The sequence below is a fragment of the Canis lupus genome, chromosome 8, assembly GCF_011100685.1.
Source record: "Canis lupus familiaris isolate Mischka breed German Shepherd chromosome 8, alternate assembly UU_Cfam_GSD_1.0, whole genome shotgun sequence".
Taxonomy (NCBI): Eukaryota; Metazoa; Chordata; class Mammalia; order Carnivora; family Canidae; genus Canis; species Canis lupus.
The window spans coordinates 6,831,998-6,849,620 of NC_049229.1; the positions used below are offsets into that span (position 1 = coordinate 6,831,998).

The window sequence follows — 17,623 nt, forward strand, 5'->3', positions numbered from 1 at the left end:
TAGAGAAAAGCATTATCTTAAAAAGTAGTGTGTGATTTAATAGTCTAAATATTGCTTAAGTTCTTTAATAAAAAAAAAAGAAAGAAAAAAACATTTTCCAATGGAGTTCCAATTGTAGACCATCCATCATGCTATTAGGAGACTGAAAAAAATTAAGAAACTAAATTCTTAAACTGTGTGGCAGTTGAATTTTGAAAGAAGAATATAAAAGATATCAGGAAGAAAGTTTAAAATAACTTTGGACAACAGAACTTAAAAAGATCCATTTTTTGGTCACTATTTTTTAAACAAGAGAGAACTATTTCATTTCCAGTCTCAGGTGGATCATTGATATACGAGAAATGGTATTTAATTAACAAAAACTGTATTTTCCTTTTTTGTTTTTTAATTACAAAAACTACAAAGTGACTTAGAAATTAGTTTCCTTAGGAACATAATTTCATTAAGACTATGCTTTTTTTATAGGTAGATTTATAAAAAAGTGACAAAGTAGTAGTTATATAAAAAAGAAAAAAAATTTCTAAAGTATAATCCTGCATAAAGTACTAGGGAAACATTCACCAAAGTAAGTCTTACCAGGGTTTAAAATAATAGTAATTAAACTACAAGCATTGGCTTTGACCTTACTAAAATATCTGGGTTTTATATTTAAAAAATAGATTTAACTACACATTCAAAATACAAACTTCATATATAGCCACTGAAATTTACTGAAAATGTATGAAAAATTAGAATAATGCAAAGATTATAGAATAAATGTTCAGCATCAGGAATTTTTTTTTTTTTTACAAATTTAAATTAGGTTTTGAGGGCGTTTTATAATATATGTAAGTGGATTTACCTCTCCTACAGGAGTTTTATCAAATTTTCAGCTTAGGAAATATTACAAGTCATTTTTCATTTTAATGCTTTTTCTTAAAATAAAGTTTAATAATAATAATGTTCTTAATATTTTAGAAATGAAGTCATACTCAGAATTCACATTTCTCTAAATATTTTCTAGCACTGTATTTTTTATAATAGATAATGATGCAATACAACTCAAGTGAAATAGATTTCTGGTCAAAGGAGTAATTGTAACAAACGAAAATGTGATCGTTAAGTTATGTGTCAACTTGACTAGGCTATGGTGCCCAGTTGTTTGGTCAAAGGCCAGTCTTCATGTTGTTGCTAAGTCATTATTTAGTCATGATTAAAATGTAAATCAGTAGACTTTTGCATAAAGTAGAGTAGCATCCATTATGTGGGTGGGCTTTATACAGTCAGTTGAAGGCCTTAAGAGAAAAAGCTGAGGTCCACCGAAGAGGAAGAAATTCTGTCTCATGATCACTTCGGACTTGGGGCTGAAACATTAGCTCTTACCAGAATGTCGCCTGCCAGGCTGCCCTACAAGTTTCAAACTCGCCAGCTCCCAAAATCTCATAAGTCATTCCTTAAACACATGCACATTTATATACACACATGCATATATCCTACTGGTTCTATTTGGAGAACCCGAATTCAGAAAACACCCACCCATACCCACTCCCTTCCCCAAACAAATAAACTGACTTCTATAGAAACCATGCTAGCATAAGAACAAACAACAAAACCTTAGGGAGAATTAAAGAAACAGTGGAGAAAGGCACACAGCTGTTTTCCATTCTTGAATTTTGTTTTCAACTGGAGTAAAAGCTTTGATATAATATGCCTTGAAATTTTACTTGAAAAATTAATTGGATTTGGCTGGGATGAAAACAACCACATTATCAGTGCTAAAAAAACTGGCTTAAGACCATAATTCAAAGCAGAAAAAACCCATCACAGTGTATTCTTAATGAGTTAGACATAGAGAATTAGAACGTTTAGAACAGAAAAGAGATTAAAAGTCAGTAATATTTTTATATGTGTAAGATCTGATATTTCTCTCAGGAGACGAGATAATAAATCCTTTCCACATGATGTCAGAGATAAACAGTTGGAATCCTGGAAATATTTTTGCAAAATGGAAGGTGATGTTCTAAGCAGAATGAATATGGACTGGGTTTTATGATTTGAAGCTTACTGTATGAGAACAGCTTTGCTTAACTAAATATTCTTTACTCTTACACGCTAAGGAGAAACATAAAAGTCTACAAAAAATACGTAAAGAAGATTAAAACTGTAAGTTCTCTAGGTTTCTGCCATGGCATCTCAATATCAGTCTTTTTGTTCATTTTTGAAGATAACTGCTCATGAATGAGCTTGAGAACTACTTACTTAGCTTCTATAGCCAACCAAATAAAATAATAATTAAGATCACCAAATGGACTTTACAATTGGAGAGATACTGTAAAAAAGGATGATGACCAAACCAGTGAACATTAGAAAATGTGATCAGACTACAAATAAAGGATTTTGTTTCTGCATAAGTGCAGACATTTTTCAGAACCATTCCTGGCTATGAATGCTTTGAAACAAGTGAGAGGTTGGATGAGCTGATATTTATGGATTCTTAACATTTTCATTTCTTATAATTCCTGTGCTACTTATTTGACTGTTTGGTTGCTGGTGTCTTTCTCACATTCTCTTGATTTACTCTGCATTACAGATTTTCCTGTCTATTGACTCTTGTTTATATTCAGCAAATTGCAGGTATTGGAGGGTAAAAAAATAAATCAGGGTATTTCCCCTCCTGCACCCCTTCTCGCCTATAGTAGCTTTTCTAGCAGTGACTATGTATCTGTATTAGTTCCTGCTCCTGATAGAAAGCCCTTGTTGCATGTTCCTGTTTCTGGCTGCCAGGCAGGACAATCCTACCTTCCTGTTCTTCTTATACCATTTCCTCTCACTGTTTCTTTTGTCCTAGGAATAGTTGGTGTCTTCCTACTATTGCTAGTATTTGTCATGCTTCATGGCACTCACTCTCAACTTTATCATTTGTATAATCAATTATGTTAAAGTTCCTTTGTATGAAAAAACTAAATGGATTTCTGTTCTTAGAGTTCTCAAAAGTGGTCACATAATTATTTTGTAAGAGAGCAGAATTTCTCTGAAATCAATTTAGGTATGATCTCATACAAAAACAGAAAATTAAGGTTTTCAGATTTCTCAATGTTTCTCCAAGAATTATCATGACATGTTGCACTTTTCGTTGTTAAATGCAATCTAAGCAACTCATTTTTACTGTTGTTTATGACATTTTACATTCTATCACTTCTTTAACAAATACCTTGGCACTGATCCTCCTTATTTTTTATATTATTTTAGTTTTAAATAGGTGATTTATTTTTTTTTATTTTATTTATTTATGATAGCCACACAGTGAGAGAGAGAGAGAGGCAGAGACATAGGCAGAGAGAAAAGCAGGCTCCATGCACTGGGACCCCGATGTGGGATTCGATCCTGGGTCTCCAGGATCGTGCCCTGGGCCAAAGACAGGCGCTAAACCGCTGCGCCACTCAGGGATCCCTAAATAGGTGATTTAAAAATGTATTGTTGTTGATGAATTAGAATCACAGCTGGGACCTTTCTATTTCCTCTGTGGATCTTAGCTATTTTGAACTAATTGTGGGGGTTTTTTCTGGTGTAACTAATTACTCTGGAAATATCTCTAGACTGAGTGTAAATGCCGGTGTTGAGAAGAAAATTTATAAAGACATTGTATCTTCAATTGAGTTCTATTAAACAATATTTTACTAAACACTAAGTGATTACATTATAGATTCCTTATTACACTGTTCTTGAGATCCCTGCCACAGGCCCACCTTGTAAGCAAGACTGGAAAACATTTACTTCAAGTTATTTAAATGGTTTACTTAAAGGACATACATATAGAAAGCCTTTTTTTTTTTAATTGTGAAGTTTCATGATTTATTCCTTTGATCTATATGTGGCTCATTACTTTACCCATATTTTAAACATTAATGTTTACCCATATTTTAAACACTAATGTAGTCCACAATATCCTCAAGAGTATAAGAAATCTGGCCTCTGTACTGAGCTGGACTTTGAGTGTAACCCAGTTAGACCCTAGGGAGAGAGTGAATATTAGAAGTAGCATGCACTAAAAAAGAAGTCCATTGGGAGAAGAGCAACATTCTGTTCTGCCTGGATCTGAGCTCAGTGACCCAGATGCAGCTGAGTGACCTTAGAGTTCCCAAAACAATTCCTTAACTTCCAGAGTAAATGGCAGCTGGGACTTCAAACTCAGAAAATCATAGTTTACATGTGCGGAAAATGCTGAAATGTTGGCAAGTCACATAAGGACTGGATGCATACTGAGTGCATTTATACATGTATTTGAAGATTTAAATTTAAAACAAATTAACATATAGTAAGAAAAGCAATCATATACATATGTATATATGCATAGATAGATAAATATCCCAATGTTTAAATCATTTACCTATGAGTTAATCTCAATATATTCTCAGCATTTGAGAATTCTCTCAATATTTTTATGATATATAGTCAGATTCTACAACCAAATATAGCATATGTTGGAAAGCCATAAGGTGCTTCAAGGTGAAATTCAAAGGAAATGAAAGATTCTTCTACATGTTTTTCTCCAAATGGTCAGAGCCCTTCTTTTTGGTACTTATGATTGATTCTTTATTCAGCATTAGAATTCTTCTCAATGTAGTAGCTAAGAATCTCCAGACTTTTCATAAAAAAGTTCTTCAGATATGATATTTCTTTTATAACACAAAAAGAATCAATAAGAGTCAGCTTTTTAGGATTAGAAGATTCACCAAATACTAGAGGGATTTAAAGGAGAGGTTTTGTTCCATTCTGCCTGCCAGAAGGTCAGGTTCAATTTGATGCCACACTTTTGTTTTTGTGGTTATCTTAGAGCTTTCACATAGTTGTAACTCAGAAGTGGAATTCCAAACAGCAAAGGAATAGAAGAAAAAAAAAAGTTTCACAGAGTTCTAAAGGCTTCTATGAAGGAAGATTTCTAAAAAAAAATTAAATAAATAAAAATAAATAAATAAAAAGTGAAACTAGGGCAAGAGAGTCTTAGAAGTTTTGGCTTTTGAGTTACAAGCACCACAGGAAAAAATATTTTGTCAATCTTGATCTAAATTTAACAGGCAATATGCAGGTGGTAAAGCATTTTGTCAACTACCTGTGGGTAACGAGGCATCTCTTGACTACATATGAGTTTTCAGATCTCTAATTATATGCCAGAAATTCTGTACTGATTTGAAACTAATATCTGTTATTTTCCTCATTATCAGTGATAGTTCGGTAACTAAAACTTAAGGAGGATTTAACCTACATTTTAAAAAGTGAAATACAATCGTTAAAGTTGTTGTTTTTAATAATTGCCAAGTAATGCATAATCAGATTATTTTCTTGTTACAGGGGTTTATTTAGTGTTCTATTGACCCCTTCGGAATTATATATAGTGTCATATGAAGAGATTTCAATAACAGTGCTTAGATTTGATGTTATTTAAAACTATATTTTTATAACAGCCATATGGCATGACTGTCTCTAGGGAAGTAGCTCTCTCTAATTCTTTTATGAATTGCTATAGTTTAGTGATAATGAAATAATATTATGGTTCTCAGTGCTTTCAGCGAAAGTCAAGATGTCCTATTGACTCAAACAGTAATTTAGTGGTATCTAGATTTATCATTTGTCAGGGTCAACCTTGCTCTACACAGCAGCAATGTTCTGAGATTTTAGTGTAATGATAGCAAAATGCACCACAGAGATACTCTGTTTTAGTTGCTTCAGATCTTACGTGTTCCAAGTAAAAGTTGCTTCCTTTGGGGGTGCCTGGGTGGCTCGGTACTTTTAGTGTCTCATTTTTTATTTCTGCTCAGGTCACGATCTCAGGGTCATGAGATTGAGCCCCGCCTGGGGCTCTGTGCTCAATGGGGAGTTGGCTTGAAATTCTGTCTCTCCCTCTGCCCCTCTCTTATTTATTTAGTTGAAAGACACAGAGAGAGTGAAAAAGAGAGAGAGAGAAAGAGAGAGAGGGAGCACAAGCGGAGTTAGGGGCAGAGGGAGAAGCAGACTCCTGCTGAGCATTAGTCCCTCCTGATGAGGGACTTGATCCTGGAACTCCAGGATCATGACGTGAGCCCAAAGACAGGCGCTTAACCAACTGAGCCACCCAGGCACCCCATAAATAAATCTTAAGAAAAAAAAAGTTGCTTTCTTCCTCAAATAACTACTCCATCCATAGTGGCTAAGAACACAGCCCCAGAGCCGTACAGCCTGAATTTGAATGCTGGCCCTGCCAAGAGCTAACTAAGTGACCTTTGGCAAATTTCTTGGTGTTTGCAACCTCCGTTTTCTTACTAGTAAACCAGGAATATTGATACAAGCCATCTCCTATTGTTAGGAGGATTAAATTAGTTTATATATTCAAACCAGTATTGCTACTTAGGGAATAATGGTAGTGGTATATACCTTGTCCTCTAAGGCTCTCTACCTCCCTCCCTTATCAAATTATGATCAAGAAGTACTTGTTCTTTTCTTCCTTTCTTTTTTTTTTTTTCTTTTTAAAAATCTATCAGATTTGTCTTTTTCATGCCTTCCCCCATTAACTTTGAACTTGGGCTATTACACCTGATGTCTCTGTTCCATCTTTTATACTTCTACACTCCTGGTAGTAAAGTATTTGTGAGATTTCCAAGCTTAAATCTGTTCACTGGTTTCCAACTGATTACAGCAATGGCTGTCAAATTATTCAAAAAAGCTTCATTTAAGTCTTTTATATAAAGAAACTCTTCCATGGGCATTCAATATATACAAAAAAATGAACACTGAAATCCCCTGGTTGTAGTGGGAAGTGGAGGTGGTAATCTTCCCATTCACTCTATTTTACCTCCTCTTAGTCTTCTAGTGGCCATTTGGCTTTGTAACCTATTCACATCCCCACATGGCTACTCCTGTTGCCAAATAATCTTATTTGTGGATTCACAGAACTCACATTGTATATATAACTTATTCTACTTCAGTTTTATGACATTTATTTGCTGGTATTCTGTATTGCTAGTCTTTACTGGAATCCGGAGGCCATCTCCATGGTGCTAAGTGTTCCTACACTGCACTAGTGATGAGGAGGGGGAAGGCCATTTGAGTTAGACCCCTTATGGCCCTGGGCTGGTTCGCTACCCAGGGCACCTGTGGGACTCAGGTCTCCCAGGTGCCTCTCACCTGGAGACTTGCCCAGGATGCCAAGGCTGAGGGTTTCCAGGGTTTCCAGGTTCCTGCGAGGTTTTGACCCCGAGATACTGCGAGATCTGGCCTCAGGGGACTTAGCTACTAGGTTTTGGAGCTGGATGCACGCTGGCTGCCTTTCGTTTTTTCTGTGCTGCGCTGCCTGTGGCCCCAAGCAGCACTCAAGGATGATACTCTGGACCAATCAAAGGAAGGACCAATCTGCTGCCTGCAGATTCAGAGAGGCCAGCTTGTGAACACTTCCCTCCTCACCAATGTCCAGCCCCGGGGATTCCAGGACCTCTAGGTGTGTGTGCATCCGGACCACCCGTCCCCCATCAGCCCTCTTCCTGTAGATAGGGGTTACCTGCACTCTATTTATGATGCCGAGAAGAGCAGGAGGTTTGAGTGAGATGGTGAGACCCCCCATAGCCCTGTGCCTGGGGAAGGTAAGGGAACCTGTGGGATTCAGGTCCCATAGGTATCTCTTATCACTGAACTTCCTAGCCATACTGGGATTGCAAGGCTTAGAAGTATCTGCAAAGGGCACCTGGGTGGCTCAGCAGTTGAACGTATGCCTTTGGCTCAGGTCTTGATTCCAGGGAGCAGGGATCGAGTCCCACATCGAGCTCCCTGCCAGGAGCCTGCTTCTCCCTCTGCCTCTCTCTGTGTGTGTCTCTTATGAATAAATAAATAAAATATTTTTTTAAAAAATTAAAAAGGGGGGATCCCTGGATGGCGCAGCGGTTTAGCGCCTGCCTTTGGCCCAGGGCGCGATCCTGGAGACGCAGGATCGAATCCCACGTCGGGCTCCCAGTGGATGGAGCCTGCTTCTCCCTCTGCCTGTGTCTCTGCCTCTCTCTCTCTCTCTCTCTCTCTCTGTGTGTGTGTGTGACTATCATAAATAAATAAATTAATTAATTAATTAATTAATTAATTTTTGAAAATAAATAAATAAATAAATAAAAATTAAAGAGGAGTACCTGCAAGACCTGGCTTTGGAGGAATTGGCAACTTGGGCATTGGGGTGGGAGGAGTGGACCTCCCCAGGAAATGTCCACCAGAGGCCCTGTTCATCCCCAGAATTCCCAGACCTGACAGGTGATGGCACGGTGCCTAGATGTAGAGCCACAGAGGCTCACACATGTACTTTTCACTTTTGTCTCCTGGCCCGTGTTTGGCTCATACCCACTGTGGAATAGGGCCTGCCTTTGCTCACCAAACCATCTCCTGAGGTGGTGTTTCTCATATTGATCCATTGGTGAAGGGATCTGAATGATGGTTATCCTTGGGCCATTTATAGACCTCTTGTTTTTATCAGACTAAGGTCCAGTATCTCAGTCATGATTCCCAGTCCAGGATCCCGGGAGATCTGGCTTTGTTATCTCATGAGATCAGGAGTCAGAGGAATGAACTACACTGTTTTGGAGCAAGATGGACCCTTTTATCCCTGTGTATGTACCACAGGCTCCCACCTATGGCCAAAACTGTCAGTAAACCCCTATGTCCCCAACTGGGAGAGGACCCTGGGGAGCCAGACCATTGATCCAGAACACCAAGCATGCCCTCTTTCCTTCCTGCACATTTCCTACCCTCAGCCTTGTCAGATTCTAGGACTCTGTGTACAGGGTAAGCCCCAGCCAAGCAGGCTATCTTTCTGGAGCTAGCGTTTTCTTGAACTGCACATGTGGTGCAATGAGAGAAAGTGCACTTTGGTTAGTTCCCTTGTGAATCTGTGCTGGGAAGAGACGGCCTCTGTGGGAGATAGGTCCTCCAGGTGTTTCCCATCAGTGGTCTTCCTCGCTAAGTAGTTCCATTTCAGTGGAATAGGAAATGTGTTTGGGGACAGGGCGGTCCTTGGCCAAAAACAAACAAACAAACAAACAAACAAATAAAAAGTGGACTCTGCATTTGAGAACATTCATGGAGTTTACCTTTAATATACTCCTTGAAACTTCTAGCATATAATTATGTATACAATAGATGCTTAATAATATGTGAACAATAGATCAGTCATGCTTCACATCTGTTTTCTGTTCTCACTTAGGCCAAGAGTTGCCCTGTGTCTTTTTCATAACCCATACCCTCCCTTGTGTTTCTTGGCCTTGAAATGCCTTCCCAGAGTTGTAACCCCTCTGGTCTGCCTTTCGTTCTTGGATGCTGGGTTCCTAGGAATATCTTCAGTCTGACATTAAACAGTGTAATGCCTGGTATATTAGTTTTCTATGATTGCTGTGACAGATTACTACAGACTTTGGGACTTTAAATAACCCAATCTATTATCTTATAGTTCTGTAGGTTAGAAGTTCAACTTGGGTCTCAGTGGGCTAAAATCAAGGTAATGGCTACATTCCCTCATAGAGGGTCTAGGGGAAAGTCTATATCTGTACCTTTTGTAGCTTTTAGAGGCCATCCACAGATTCATTGACTCATAGCTGACTTTCTCCACCTGAAAGCCAGAATTAGAAGGTGAGTCCCTCTCAGATCTCATCATTCTGATCTCTTCTATTTCCTTTTTCTATTACAAAGGACCCTTACATTGGGCTCACTTAGGTAATCCAGGATAGTCTCCCCATCCCATACTCTTTAATTTAAGCATAACTGCACAGCCCCTTTTATAATGTAGGTGACATATTTACAGGTTCCAGGGATTAGGATGTGGACATCTTTGGGGGCCATTATTTTGCCCACTGCTCCTGGAACTGTTTACTAGAATGATGTTTGACAATAATACTTTGCACTTTCATAATATGTGTACCGTTTTCAAATTCCCTTTTTCTTATTTAATCTACATAATAATTGGCAAGGCTATTTCTCACATTTCTCACATAATTTTCCTTACATTGGTCTTACAAACTTTAACTTCTATATCTAGGATCATATAGATAGTTGTAAATATATATATATGAGTCTCCACTATATTATAACTTGAAGGTATAGATTCTATTTCATTAATTTCCAGACAACCTATAGCTTATAGTTTGTTTTCATTAAATTGGTGACTGAAGAAACTGAGGTTCAAAGGGATTATGTGACTTATCCAAACCAGGGTTTAAAATTATTGAAGCTACAGTTAATACTCAGATCTTTTGAATTACATATAAATCAAAATTCCTTCCAATTTACTCAGTGCTAAAAATGTATTGGTTGACCACATATCTTCTTCATGGTGTTTTTATATGGATTCGAAAAGGTATATTTATAAATACATTGGGAATGTATAGTGATATATGTTGCAGATCATTATTATGATAATTTTAATGTAAATTTCCCAGGATTGAAAAATTTCCCAGAAAGAAACGAAGGTGTTTGACAAGGAAAGGTATAGCAAAATCTTCAAAACAAAAAACATTTGTGGATTGTTTCAGAATAGATTTCTATTTCTGTCAGCATCAAATGTACCAAAGTAGTATTCATTTATGCATAAAAATATCTGATGTAAGTAAATAAGTAATCAAGAAAATTAAGGATTCAAAAGTTTTTTTGTTGTTGTTGTTCTATCTGCTAATTTGATGATATTGAAGAAACAAATAATGTTAGGGAAGCATGGAGTCTTAAGGAAGAATGTAGATTTAGAAAAATTGAGGATGGGATGGCTTTAATACACTTACTGTAGCTGACAATTGAGAAGAGGGAAACCTTCATATTAAGGATACTATTTCCATTTAGTCTTTGTGTGTACACATCCATGAATTCTGAGCTAAAGAAGGCATAATTTGAGGTGTGAAATTTGTGGAGAAGATCTAGATTAGAATTACGACAACTTTGGTATTAGTGACTTCATGGTCGCTTGGAACCAGCTGGTTACCATACCTTTTATTTTGTCTGTATTTCATTTTTAATCCCACAGAACAGTCACACTCTGAAGAAGTGTATGCTTTTTCTGCAGACAAATAAGACTAGGCTTCATTTGAGGGAGATTTGTCTCTGGAGCTTCAATGAACCTTGTGTTTTTCATCAGGATTCTATGAAGACCTATTAGGGCCTAGGAGACAACAAATTGGCATAATGACTTGAGGCTCTGCTTTTTACAGCAAGGAAATGGCTCAGTGTTCACCTGTTGGGAAGGATAAAATGTCTTTGGTGTTGAAAAGAAAAGGGGAAAAAAAACCCTCTTAAGTTTGCGTAATATGCCACTAAAACAAGGTGATGGAATATCTTCAATCTTGTATAACACACACACATTCTTTGCTTGACCTGACTTTACTGACTTTCAACTTAACTTGCTTCCTAATTCTGCCAGTGCAAAAGAGTTCATCCTCAGTTAGGTTTTCTAAGTCCCTAAAACTCTTGGGGAATTTTATATCTAATACGTAAGAATATCCATTGGATGTATTTAATGAAAGTCTGTAGTTAGAGTTTGATACATAAAGCACATTTTTCCCCTCCTCAGGAAATGATCCAGTATTGACACAAAGTAGCTCTCCAGGGTTAATCTTCTGGGAAGTTCTGAGAGATTAAGACTTCATCAATGATAGCATGCCATTAGGATATGACTTTAATAGAATAACCATAATTGAAAAGCCATTGTCTTAATATGTTTAGAACAAACCAATGCATTGAAATCTTATTTCTTTTTATTTCTCTCTTATGCCAAGAAATGGCATATAAATCTGCATGGGCCACTGCAAATCATTTTCAAGAGAAACAACATGGAGGGACACCTATCAAGCAGAATTTAAGATCAGGAATGCAACTTTTATGAACTTAGTAATGTCATCATTTGTTTGAAACTAAGTTGTTCATTTTCTGTTGCATAGATTTTATTCTGACCTTAATGAGAAAATAGCATATTCCTCTGTGTGTGTGTGTTTTCTTCTCTGCAGCTGTAATATAAAAAAAGCATAAATCAAAGCTGTTTTGACAGATGAACAACACAATTTTGAAACAGGATAGAAATTAAAAAAAAAAAAAGACTGACTAGCTGATAAAAGATGAGTCAAACTAGGAGGATTGATGTTAGAGCTGAAGGCACCATTAGAGATTAGATGCTCATTGGCTTTTCAGCAAGCCTGGTGACTCATTCTACATAAATGAAGTTTGTGATATGTAATGAAAAGCTTTCTATCTTCACTGCAAGCAAATTAGCAGGTATTTTGTGGCAGGAATGTTAATGTTATCTTGCATTTGTTTCTGAGCAGGAACACATTAACAGCACAGGTTTGAAAAGAATTTCACTTTTATAACATCGGGTGCCGGCGGTATTAGAACAAGGTCACCTCTGTAAAGTAATGAGGGAAAATTAGGTTATAAACATGCAGTGCCTAAAAATATACTCAGTTTTCTCTGCAGAGTGAATGCCATATAAGATCGCCCCAAATTGCTAATTTTCTTTTACTTCAGATTACACTCAGACCCCAAACCGAATCCAAAGAGTTAAATAATAAAGCAGGATAGAGTGGAGGGCTGTTACTGAGCCTCAAAATGGGCAGTCTATCCAAAACAATGTTCACATTGTTCACATATCTGCATATATACGCAACTTGTTTCACAATTTATAAATCAGGACATTTGGATGTTTTATGGAATAAACCATAAAGGTCCACATTATTGGGAAAAATAGAAAAAGGAAAATTGAAAAAAGGTAAAACATCTATTTTGGATAACACTATAACTTAAGACAAAGTCGAGTGGTTGCTGAGAATACTATCAAGATTAAGACAGATGAGCTAGAAGACAAAAATGACAATAAAGTTTGTGAAAAGTAGAGCAATGGGAGTGCAAATAATTCTGTTCCTTTTATGAATGCATATAAAAGTAATGTGTATGCAGAAGGCCCACCAGATCTGGATAATCAGGTTTTGGACAGGATATCATCTTCAAGGGTGGACCATTATGGCACCAATGACCTGAGTTTCAAGACTTGGATAATCATACTTGCAGCTTTTTTCTGGACTAGAAAGAAACATGCTGATATAGTTCCTCATCTTGCCCTAAATATACACCCGCTTGCCTAACCTCCTATCTCCTGGGCCATGTTTTCTGCCTTATTATTTATTTTTTCAACGAAAAGCTTGTTGCGATCCTCTTCATTTTGCCCAAATATGGTGAGACTATAGGGTGATTAAAATATAAGAAACCAATACTGGCCTCTAACTACAAAAATCCTTCAGAGTAATATAACAACTTAATTAAGCAATTAACTATAAGTAGAAAGGTGAAAGAAAGAGTATTTGGAATAGCAGTTAATAAAATTTTTGTGCAATTAAAATTTTATTTTGGTAAGAATTTAATTGTAAATGAAAATGCACTGCTGGTTATGGTAGCCACTTCTTAAGAAGATATAAATCAGGTCAGTTACTGATTGGTACTGACTATACCCAATCTCACTTAGTGTGTCTGGCATCTAGCAGATAAAATTTGTTTGCCTAGTAAAGGATTAAAACATCTCATCTAAACTTTTTATGTTACAGGCAAAAATCTGAGATTTGGAAAGATGAAATGACTTGCCCAAATTCACAAGGTAATTACTGGCAGACTCACTTGAACCTAGTATCTTTAGATTCTTGTTTTGTTAAAAACCAAACCAAGCAGCCAAACAAACAAAAAACAATATTATTGACTAGTGCAGCCTACTTCTCAACCCTGCCTGATTGTTGGTATTACTAATGTCCAGGCACTACCCCAGGACAGTATCTCTGGGGGTAAGTTGCACCATGCATATAACTCTTCTCAAGTGATGTCATGCAAAGCCAGGACTGAGAAATACTGAGCCATTTGGATATTCCATTAGAAAATGTTGCAATTCCTTTAGCCCAGGACTACAGTGCTATTTTGTGCAAGGTAATTTTGAGAGGAAAAACAGGAAGGTCTACTTAATTATTAGCATAGAAAGTACCCTATGTATGTCTTTAATGTTTTTGACATGTATTCAGTTAACAGCAGGGCATGTATCAGGGAAAGAGCCAATGTTAAGGTAACATAGATCTCATTTTTGAAGCAATCTTTAAAATGAGAGGTCTGGCAAGATGAAACTCAGAAAATAAATCAATGCTTGTCTAAAGGTTATAGAGTAACTTGGGAACTATTTGAGCTCTAGTGATTACAAGATCAGAAGATTAAAAAATAACCCTGAGGGTGTGCTTTAGGAACCATTCCCTCCGAAGATATATGGGAGATTTATGATTGAGTTGAAATAATTTTTGATTGGAAATAATTCCAACCCACGAAGAACATGAGAGTAAAGCCGAAATAGTGGAAGGAACATTGCCAGAATATGTTTATTCACATTGTAAAGTCTGAACCATTTACCATTGAAAGAATAAGAACCACCTAATAAATTAATACAACTAATGGGAAGCCTAGCAATCAAACAACTGCTAACTATAATTAAGACAGTTGTAAGAGATGGGATCAGACTACAAAGAAGATCAAGGTAGTCCTCAAACTCAAGTGTAGATATTACTCAAATATGACAAATGTTTGAAAAGTTACGTAGCAAAAGAAGAAATAATTGACAATCTGATGCTATAATAGGTTGTTAGTTAAAAAGTCTTTATAGGGTCAAATGAATATTTTAAAAAAATAAATACTTTTGGGAGTTCAGAGGTAAAGAAAACAAAGGCAAATAACAGATTACCAGATAAGATCTAAATACCTTAACATGGAGAATATAGGTCCTTATTTACCTTTCCCTTGCCTGCTCTTCTAGTCTTCTTGTTCAGTGCTTCCAACACAGTGTAGCTCTTAATGCTACATTATGGGGAGGTGGGGGGTGAGAAAGGATAATAAGTATTGAAACTGGCGTTTCTCACCTAGCGTTCCCTAGCTTTTTTTTTTTTTTAATAAATTTATTTTTTATTGGTGTTCAATTTGCCAACATATAGAATAACACCCAGTGCTCATCCCATCAAGTGCCCACCTCAGTGCCTGTCACCCAGTCACCCTCACCTCCCACCCACCTCCCCTTCCCCCACCCCTAGTTCGTTTCCCAGAGTTAGGAGTCTTTCATGTTCTGTCTCCTTTTCTGATATTTCCCACTCATTTTTTCTCCTTTCCCCTTTATTCCCTGTCACTATTTTTTATATTCCCCAAATGAATGAGAACATATAATGTTTGTCCTTCTCCGATTGACTTATTTCACTCCGCATACTACCCTCCAGTTCCATCCACATCGAAGCAAATGGTGGGTATTTGTCGTTTCTAATGGCTGAGGAATATTCCATTGTATACATAGACCACATCTTCTTGATCCATTCATCTTTCGATGGACACCGAGGCTCCTTCCACAGTTTGGCTATCGTGGCCATTGCTGCTAGAAACATCGGGGTGCAGGGTCCCGGCGTTTCACTGCATCTGTATCTTTGGAGTAAATCCTCAGCAGTGCAATTGCTGGGTCGTAGGGCAGGTCTATTTTTAAGTCTTTGAGGAACCTCCACACAGTTTTCCAGAGTGGCTGCACCAGTTCACATTCCCACCAACAGTGCAAGAGGGTTCCCCTTTCTCCACATCCTCTCCAACATTTGTTGTTTCCTGCCTTGTTAATTTTCCCCATTCTCACTGTGTGAGGTCTTCCCTAGCTTTATATAAGAGAAAAGACGCACATGGCTGGCTGCCTTTCTATTCATTATATTTAACCAATAAAATTTTGTTGCCCCTCTTGTTTGATTAAAAACTTCCTCTATTAATATGAGATTATGGTTGCTAACTTAACTTATTGTGGTAATCACTTCACAATATATAAAATTATATATATATATAATATAATGTAATTCAAACTATTATTTAGGTAGTTATTTAAAAAAATTTCAGAATTTGGTCCTTTATTTTTTTATTTTTATTTTAAGATTTTATTTATTTATTCATGAGAGACACAGAGAGAGAGAGAGAGAGAGAGAGAGAGAGGCAGAGGCAGAGGGAGAAGCAGGTTCCCTGCAAGGAGCCCGACATGGGACTCAATCCTGGGACTCCAGGATCATGCCCTGGGCTGAAGGCAGTGCTAAACTGCTGAGCCACCCAGGCTGTCCAGAATTTGGTCCTTTAAAGAGGAATCCTGCAAAACATAATGGTGAATAGAAAGGAATATAATGTGGTAATATAATTTAGGTACTGCAATACATGGCTTTTTATTTGCTAATTCATTAATTTAGTCAGTCCACAAAAGTAAGTGGAACACAATAAATAGGTACTACTATGAGCCAGGCCTCATGATGGCTCTAGGGTAAGATGAAACTCTTAAGATTTGATCTCTCACTGAAAGGGGCAATAATGTGACTGGGAATAATGTAGGCCCAAAACTAAGTAAAATGCAAGCTCTACTATTAGTGTCATAGGAGAGGTAAAAATACTCAGCATTTCTCAAACCTGGTCTTCTTCCAGTGTTCCTTATTAGAGAGTATAGGACTATTCATTCCGTTCGTTAAGTCAGATATATAGGAGGCAATATGGATGTCCCACTGCACTGCAACCTCACTACTTAGCCATTGGCAAGTTATTGACAATTTATATTCAAAGATTATTTCTATTCTTATGACTTTGCTCCATCTCCTGTGTTTCTGCTCAAATTAAACTTAGGTTCATCTCTCACCCACACTGCTGTAGTTTCTACCTAACTAGTTTCCCTACATATGCTTCAATAAGAGAGATCTTTTCTTTCTTTAAATATTTTATTTATTTCTTCATGAGAGACACACACAGAGAGGCAAAGACATAGGCAGAGGGAGAAGCAGCCTCCCTGTGAGGATCCTGATTTGGGACTTGGTTCCAGGACCCCAGGATCATGACCTGAGTGAAGGCAGACACTCAACCACTGAGCCACCCAGGTGCTCCAAGAGAGATCTTTTCAAAATGCAGATGGATCATACTAAACTTCACGTAGGCAGAGAATTTGTCACTACAGTTCATTATATCTGTAGTAATTAATGTTGTGTTGGATACAAAGGAGATGCTCAATAAATAATCTCAATAAATAAATAAATTTTAAAGTTGGGGGAAATAGTTTGATGGAAGAGTTCTCAATATTGTGAAATTTTAACTCAACTGAGAGAGGCTAGTCTGCTCATCCTAAAGGGTATTGATCACACAGAGAGGCTTCCAGACCTGAGAAGAGCTGGCAAAATGCCATTAATGGTTCATAATGTCCTAAGTATATATACTTATTTTATAGATATGTGAATTTGTAGAAAAGTCTATGAGGACAATATTTTCTATGTAAATTTTTATGCAAGTTTTTATTAAAATCCACCTAAAGTGAAATGAATGAAATTATGTCACTAAGAATGTAATTGGTACTGCATTAAACCCCTAGTAAAGCAAAAAAAAAAAAAAAAAAAAAAAAAAAACTGTTTTTTTATATTTATAGCATAGCAGTTCTTTACAACTTGGCCATTTATTATTTATTCCCCTTTTCCCTTCCAAATAGCACCCCTGACTTCCCTCAGTAATCCACTCTTGCTCTACTTTCAGCCCTTGCTTATTTGTTGGTAATTGACTCCTTTCTGACTTTTGAAATTAGACACTACATTCTCTTGGCCAGAATAATTGT

General features: G+C 36.9%; 1 long non-coding RNA gene across 1 annotated transcript in view; it reads left to right on the plus strand.

The window, feature by feature from the left end:
- Positions 1-17,623, plus strand: part of LOC119872984 — a 55,423-nt gene that overhangs the window by 36,538 nt on the left and 1,262 nt on the right. Inside the window, exon 4 of the long non-coding RNA XR_005362817.1 lies at positions 13,554-13,603. This is a non-coding gene — a long non-coding RNA (uncharacterized LOC119872984). The remainder of the gene's footprint in view (positions 1-13,553; positions 13,604-17,623) is intronic.